The following is an 8,590-nucleotide window of genomic DNA, read 5'->3' on the forward strand; positions in this document are numbered from 1 at the left end:
ATTATTATTCTGTTCAATAATTTTATTAAAATATCTATTTTGTCTATATTGTTTTATGAAAATTTAGCTCAAATTTAATAAAAAATTCCAGTTCCCAAACTGAGAAAACTAACCATAAAACTCCAGCCCTCCTGGGAAAAGAGAAACGCAGAGAAAAGAGAGAAAGCTAAACCCCGCGAGGAAGAAGAAGGGAAGGAGAGGGAGAAGAGCGCGCCGGCGTCGCGCCTCGCCGACGTAGAGCCCATCACACGCGTCGCCGCTGTCATGTCATCGTCAATCTGAACCGTGCGAGGGAGAGAGCTGCTGCTGCGGGAAACGCGATGGTGGAGAGGACGCCGCCAGCTCTGTCGCGCCTGATCGCTGTCGAGCTCGCCTTCGAAGACGCCATCGCCGTCACTGTCAAACCTAGCCGTCGCCGTCGCCGTCGACGCTGTGGCAAAGAAGGAAGAAGGATGCGCGAACAGAAGAGGGAGAAGGAAGCTGCGAAGCCGTCGCCGTTTCTGCTCGGGGTTGTCACCGCTTCTGAAGAAGACGCGTCCGAGAGAGAGAGAGAGAGAACCAGGGGAGTGACGCGCGAAGGATGCTCTGACGGAGAAGGAGGAGAACGAGGCTGTCTCATCGCCAATGATTAGAAGTTGCTACTGTTGATGGGATGAACAGAACGTGAAGAGGGAGGAGAAACTCGCAGAGGAGAGGGAGGTTTTGCCGCCGCACCGCTGGTCGCCGGGGAACACCGCCATTGACGCCGGAAAATACCACTATTGGAGCCACTGTCCTTGCTCAGCCCCTGTTTCTGCTGCTGTTTACGCTGGTTCAGCCATTGCCGCCACAACCCGTCTCGAATTTCTTCTAATTTGGACACTCAGAGGTAGGGGATTTATTTTAAAATTAACCGTTTTAATTTATGAATATCATTGAAGTTTAGTGAGTATCTACAAATAATTTATAAATGTCTTGTGTGATTAATTGGTAGAAATAAGCTTGGTTTTTTTTTTTTTTTGGTGAGCATCTTGCAAGGTTATTTGGGGATGAATGCTTATTAGAAGTTCTTATTTTTTTTTACTTAATAACGTTGTGATTGGTGGTTGAATCAAATTATAATGAGTAATTTATGAGATTGAGGCTTGATGAATGATAAATAGATTGAGTTTAGATTTCTAAACTAAGTACCTAAAATTGATTTCTTAACTAAAAGTCGTAATTTTTATGGTTTATAAATAATTTTACAATGAATGGAACCAAATGGTGATAAAATATGTTGATTATTGAGAACCTATTTGTTTGATAATTGCTGATGAAAGGCTGGTAAACTGTTGAGAAGGAGGGAACCCGTTAGGGTGGTTTAAGTCTGAATTTTTCAGGTGATGTTGTCAAAATTTTTATAAAACTCTTAAGACTTTGTTTTTTTATAAATTCGTCCATCGCTGCTCGGTGCATCAATAAGCATCAGGTGAGTAATTGATTAATGATGTTGCTGTGAATGGTGGATTGAGGTGAGAAATGTGGTGGGTTTCATTCATTGTTCCTTACTTTTTTCCTGTTTTCTCTTCATAGTTATATCTTTTTTTTTCTTGATCCTAGTAAATTAATTATTATATGTTTTAGGGTGCTGCTACTCTAAATGATTGGAAGATGGTCATCGCTGTTTGAAAAGAGCAATGCATTAGAATTGCACTGTTTGCTTTGAGGTATAAACTATAAAGACTATTCTTCTATTATGGTAAAATCTTTTGGGAAGAACCACATGATTTCATTTTGTTTGGTTTATGAATTGGTTTCGCTTATTATGAATTTTGATGATTGTTGATTGTTACTATGGTGATTGTCATCAGTTCCTACTCTGTCATCTGCTGCTGTTCCGTACTCTCCTCTCCGTTTGCGTCCACTATGCCATCCCCCACCTCGTCCGCTGAGGTTCGGTTACGGTGTGTGTTTGGATTAAGCTTATTTTCTATTATAAATCAAAGAGTTATTTAGCTGAACATGTTCTCTCTATGTAAAAAGTTAAGCATAGAAGTTTTGTTTTAATTCAATTTGGTTTGAAATTAAGCTAAGTTGTTTTATGGAGCATAATGTTAATGTTAATGGTTTAATGGTTGTTTCTTAATTGTTGGTTGGTTTATTTTGTTAGCATGTAAAGTGGCTGGGAAATCTGAGTTGATTCTCTCAATGGCCTAAATGACTCAAGTAAAATTGCTGCATTTGATTTTGATGGCCTGAATGACTCAAGTAAAAATCTTAGAATTCTGGAGAAGATTGCCCAAATATTCAAATAGGATTTGAAGTTTGGTGGAGAAGAACTTTCTGGAAGCGGAATGGAGAGTAAGAATAGACAAGACAATTACGAATTACAGCTACAACAGTTGATAATCCTTGAAGACAGACAGTCCCAGCATGGTGGAATTGACAGCATTCTACTGGGTGTGTCTCCTTTTAACGTTCTCTTGATCACTTCAATTTCTATTTAATTCCTCTGTGTTGACCAGCATTTCAACCTTGGTAGCTTACCTGTAAAGCTGCTTGTTTGAAATGTGATAGACTCTGTCTTCATCCATGATTGATTTACCTTGAACAAGTTAGCACCATTGTATTTTTTTTCCTTTATTCTTTTGGCACTTTTTTGTTTGTTTGTCGTGCACATAACCTAATCATTTCAATAGAAACAACCTGTGAGTATAGAATTTATAGTTCATGTGGGTACTTGGAATCATTCTTCTTTTATCAGTGTGCATAGTCATCGATTTACACTTAGGCTGGTCATAATTTGGCTCTATCTTGAACTGACAACACTACACTCTTGAAGAATGTTATTTTTTTTATTATGAGACTGTTCTATCTTGATTATGTATTTAGGGGCAGCACAACCTGAGCTTCAGTTGCAATTTGTTTAGTTCTAAACCTTTTCCATTCATACTTAGTCTTGTTTAATCATCTCTTTGCAGTTACATGGAAGAAATAAGAGTTCATGTGCTATCAATTTAATTTAGTGCATAAGATTTCATGTTTAACTGGCTATCGCAAGTTGGGGTTGGTGGTCTAAAGTTTCTGCTGTGTGAGAGTCTATACTAAGCAAAGCAACTGCTGATGTTGACAAAGGGGTCCATGATGAGTCTGGTTTCTTTTAGGTATGCTTGAATAAGTATGTCTGAATCTGAAGTCTAAGATTTGCTATTATATTTATTGCCACTGTTGGTTTACCTTCTGGTAGTGTCAAAGGAGGGGACAGGAGGGGGAGGTGGGTCTTGTGACCTTATGTGGTGCTTTCAGTGCAAAGAAGTTCTTGGGTTTAATATCTTTTATAAATTACTGATGACAAGTCATCTTATGCTAGTTTTACAAGAATTTTTCATTTGTTTCATTAGGTTTTATGCAGTTTCTTGCACAATAAGTAAGTGATTGGAGTGGATTTTCATGATTATTTTGAATCAAACATCATTGATTTTACACAAAATCATAAGGTTTATGCTAGAATTAATTGATTTTATGAATGATGCAAAGACCTTGTGATTTTGGTGAAACTTTGATTGCTTGTTTGGTTGCTTGTAGGTGAAGAAATGAAGAAAGGAAGAATCAGGGAAGCGTTGCGTGCAATTAGAGAATGCCACGCTCAAAGAGCAAACATGGCTAGCGTTCACTTCTAAAGTGAGCACCACGCTCACTCAGTTACCTTTTTCGTGGATTTTGAGCTTGGGAGGCAAGCTTGTGCCGTCCGTACGCAAGGTGCAGCGCTCAATGAGTGAGCGTAGCGCTCAGTAAGGGAGCGCCAAGGAAGGGAATTGCGCACCAAAGAAGCACCAAAGAGCCAGCGCTCTATGAGTGAGCGTAGTGCTCTCATTAGGGGAGCGCTAATGAAGAAAAAAGGCACACGAGGGATGTACGCTGAAGGAAAGGAATGTAGCGCTCACAAAGTGCACGGAGCGCTCTACTGGGAGCAAGCATGCACCCTGACCCAAGCCACCAAGCACCTCAGATCCACTTCTTCAAAAACCTAAAAAGTCCACTCTGATTGCTCGAGGACTGAAAATAGAAAGTGTATAAATAGGATCAAATTTGATTTGAGGAGGGGCCTTTACCTCACACTTCTCTTTTACTTTTGTTTTTCTCTTATAATTTTCTTTTTAGAATTTAGGGGTGTAATCGGTTCGGTTTGGTTCGGTTTCGAACCGAAAACCAACCGAACCGAACCGAACCGAACCAACAGCGGTTTGGTTCGGTCAGTTTTTTCGTTTTTTTTAAACCTAATAATCAGAATTAAATCATCATAAAATGAAATTTAAAACCGTCAATCAACTAAAATAACAAGAGTACATAACATCCAAATTCAATACAAATTCAACTTGTCTCAACAATTAAACATAAAACAAAGACAATTAAAAATGTCTAGCAAACAATAAAAACAAACACACTTTAAAAAGTGAAACAACCACTTTAAATCAAATAAAAACCAAAACAGCCACCATGCTTAATCTGAATCCACACTAGACTCATCATCTTCTCCGGTTAATGCAATTTCTACAAATACAAAACAAGGAAATCAATATAGATTTTAAAGATAAACTATGAATACATAACAATGAACAACAAAGACAGCAATTTTATTGGAAATCAGCATTCAAACTTGTTCAAAAAGCCACTTTCCAGCATTTATGCAAAAGCAACAAATTATGAAATATACCAAGTTCAAAACACATTAATTAAAGCAAAATAAAGCAACAGCAACATATTAGGTCATTAAAGCAACAGCAACAACATATTAGGTTATTAAAGCAACAGCAATATATAAAGATAAAAACAATCAAAGGCTAAAAAGATAAAGTAGCAACAGCATTTAAAGAATATTTTTATCAAACAACTTAATAATTTATAGTTCTTTTATATGTTCCTAATATATTGTTTTTTCTTATGAAAGAAAAAGATAAACACAACTAAAAAGATAAATTCTTCCTAAACTTTTACAGGAAATATTTATCACATGGACTCTCTCCATTTCAAACTTCATCTTAATGGATTCTTAAATATTCTTTTTGGCATAAATTATCTCTAACTTGCTCTTCATTTCGATACATTTCAAGACTTTTTGGCATATAATATTTTTGGCATAAATAAAATTATTTGTGAGATCAGCTTCCAAGATGCCAAAAAACACATTCATTCACCATAAGATACGAAACAAAATAAAATAAAATAAAAACATATATAGAAAATGCAACGCGTGCTTTTAGCAGTAGAATGAAAATTTCTCCATCATGTATCATGTATGTATGTATGTGAGTGGCAATCTTATCACAAAGATTCGATTTTGTTGCCAAATTTCCACCAGGTACCAACAGACATGCATGAACAACCTTGTGACAATGAATTTTTATGAGAGCAACAAGAACAGACCAGCAACAAGAACATCTCATAAATGACAACAAATTGTGAAAAAATCAAGTTACTAACCTCAGAAGAAGACACTAAGTTGCAGGAGAGGGCTCGGACTAAGGATTTGTTCGGCAACGGAGATTGTTGCTCGGCGACAGAGAAGAATGGATCAGACGAAGATCGACGACGGCGTGAAGATTGCGGTTTGAGATGGCACGATGGAGATCGACGGCGTCCTTCACGGTCACGATGGACGACTTGCAACTGAACTCTGAAGGATGGCGGCAGCTCTCTGGCTCACTGGCTCTCTCAGGCTCTCTTCCTCTCAGAGTCTCAGGCATGGAGGAGAAAGAGGGAGAGTGAGTTTACTGAAGCTTTGTGTTGGGGGTTGTGTGCGGCTGCACTGAGTGGTGTGGTAAGTTAGGGATTTGGGGGTTTAGTTATTAGGTTAAAGGGCAAATTTGTAAAAACGAGTATTTCTGAACCTATTATTCGGTTCGGTTCGGTTCGGTTTTTGCCGAATCAACCAAAAACTGAACCGAACCGATCGGTTTAATTCAAAAAAATCCAAAAAACCGATTTTTTGGTTTTTCATTCGGTTGTTGTAAAATTCAGTTCGGTTTTGCGGTAAATTTCGGTCCGGTTCGGTAACTTACACCCCTATTAGAATTTTAGAGTTTGAGATCAGATCTGGGTTTCCTTTTCTTCTGAGTTTCATTTTCTTTCTTCAATTTTATCTTTTCTGTTTTGACAAGAGAGCAATTGAGCTGTAGGCTTTCGTTTTGTTTTTGTTACTTCACTGAATTTGTCAATTTCTCTTTAGGATTTCACAATTAATCTAAGTTTCCTTGCTGTTTTGAATTCATCTTCAATTTACCATTTCTGTTTTGCTATTGAGATCCTGATCTGAATCTCTTTGTCTTATACTCCTCTGATTTACTGCAATGTACAAGTCCAATTTTATTTTGAATCCCAGTACCCAAATCCCTTTATTCTTCATGAAATTTAAGTTTCCTAGCAATTTAGATTCAGCAATTTAAATTCCTTGCCCTTTAAGTTTCAGTTATTTATCTTTCTTGCAATTTAAGTTTCGGCTCTTTTACTTTCTTGCACTTCAAGTTTCTGAAATTTACCTCTTCTGCACTTTAAGATTTTGTCAATTTACCTTCTCTCTTTTATTTTCTTGAAATTTTACTTCTATTAATCAAGTTTCACTCAAATCATCAAATATTCGCTTAACTAAATTCATCACCATACTAAAGTTGCTCAATCCATCAATCCCTGTTGGGATCGACCTCACTCTTGTGAGTTATTACTTCTTGATGTGACCTGATACACTTGCCGGTGAGTTTGTGTGGAATCGTTTTTTCCTCATCAATTACAACCTTTTGATTTGATGTATTAAGAAGCGTATTTATTAGCAATGCAAATATTGCTTTCCTTACTGGCTATAACAATCATGCTTGAAAATAACTACACTATGGTTGCTTGTTCCTTTTGATGCCTTATTAAGAATTGAATTTCTTAAGTACCTATGTGCTTGTATCCATTGTGCTAGTGATACATGTTATATGCATGCTATTGTTCTTTATTTTGTATTTTACTGATTTAAAATGCTTCATTTTTTCCCCAGTTAAGAAGCTTGTGTTCCTTGTTGTCTGCAGGTGGTTCTGTTTTTTGAAAATATGGGCTTGGATAAAGAAACTATTGGGAGAATTATTTTTCGCTGCTAGCATTAATAAAACTCTTTAGAGGAAGATTGAATTCCTTTCTAGGGTTGGCGTTTTTTAAGCTTATTTTCCTGGGATAATTAGAAAATATCCGAAATTACTTGTAACCAACACTAATACAACTATATTGTATCCGGAAATTTTTGGTTCACTAAGTATATAAATATTTATTTTTTATGGTAAGTGTTCAATTAGTTTTCTTTAGTAATTTGATTTAAATAGTTTAACCTTGTTTATTGACATTAAATTAAAAAAAATAGTTGGAACTAATTTCAATGTAACATGAGAAAACTATTGTAAATAAAGAATAATATAGTTATAAAAAATCGTTATCAAAAGTCACAAAAGGCAATGGTATTAAAATGATTGTCAAAGATAGCTACAAAATGACAATGGTGTTAAAACCGTTGCAAAAAACACCACCAAAGGCAACGCTTTTAAACCGTTGTCTTTATGAACAACAAAATTACAACAATTTAAAACTGTTATCTATCCAGTTACTATTTTAAACCGTTACGTCATCAAAGAGAACGGTTTTAAACCATTGCCTATCCAGTAATGGTGTTAAACCGTTCTTTAAAAATTATTGTCAAAACCGTTGTCTATGCCAGTAACTATGGCACCAGTTTTTTTTGTTGTCCTTGCCTTAGGCAAAAAACCGTTGCCTTTGAGCATTGGTAGCGGCCGCATATACCACAGGTCAAAAACCGTTGCCAAAGCGTTGCCTAAAGCTTTAGGAACGGTTTTCTGATCTATGACAACGGTTTTTGACCGTTGCGAAAACCCTTATTGTTGTAGTGACAATTGTTATTATATGGTTATTAGACAAGGATACTAATCTTCATTCCCATACCTTAGCCAAGATCTCTTTTGCAATACACATTAAAAGCCCAAAACTTTAATTACTCAATTCTTGCTTTAGTTACTTTTAGCTAGTTTAATTAGTTTTAGAATAGATTTGAATTCATACATTGTCTTGTTAGATTGATACTTACTTAGATAGTACTTTCATTACCTTGATTTAATTTCTTGCAATTTAAGTTTTGTTAGTTTAAATTTTTGTTTATGCCTTTCAACCCTGGATACTTTGACCGAGTTTGATACACACATTTGCTCATTCTTGTGAGGATGACTCGGGAGTAATACCCTCAGTTATTTTTATTGGGTTAAACTTATGACAACCAAATTAAACTTTGATCGAGAGCTAATTGTCAGTTTGAAACTATACTTTGACGAGATCGTATTTTCTATGAGAAATTCTAGACCGACAATCGGCTCCCATCAAGACTTATGTTTGATTAAGGTTATGAAATGAGTTTGGTTGATATGATTGGATGATGATATGATAATGATGGGGATTATGTGTATATGTATATCTATGAATACTTGAGATGTTGAGGTATGGTTGAGGACGATAATGACTATGATGAATCGCGATTGAAATTCAAATGATATATGATTTGAGATATATGAGTCAAGAGTCTTCTTGGGTAGAT

General features: G+C 36.2%; 1 long non-coding RNA gene across 5 annotated transcripts; it reads left to right on the plus strand.

Annotated features, from left to right (window-relative positions):
* Window positions 1-107: 107 nt before the first annotated feature.
* On the plus strand, window positions 108-7,225 carry LOC110274941 (uncharacterized). Of its 5 annotated transcripts, none has more exons than XR_002367079.2 (6): window positions 108-868; window positions 1,606-1,688; window positions 1,833-1,925; window positions 2,132-2,421; window positions 2,943-3,125; window positions 7,029-7,225. It is a non-coding gene; the product is annotated as an uncharacterized LOC110274941 (long non-coding RNA). The 5 variants fall into 5 exon arrangements; XR_008002438.1 differs by having other exon boundaries at window positions 1,833-1,914; XR_008002440.1 differs by lacking the exon at window positions 7,029-7,225 and adding an exon at window positions 3,547-4,077 and having other exon boundaries at window positions 2,943-3,139.
* Window positions 7,226-8,590: the final 1,365 nt, after the last annotated feature.

The sequence above is a fragment of the Arachis duranensis genome, chromosome 9, assembly GCF_000817695.3.
Source record: "Arachis duranensis cultivar V14167 chromosome 9, aradu.V14167.gnm2.J7QH, whole genome shotgun sequence".
Lineage (NCBI taxonomy): Eukaryota > Viridiplantae > Streptophyta > Magnoliopsida > Fabales > Fabaceae > Arachis > Arachis duranensis.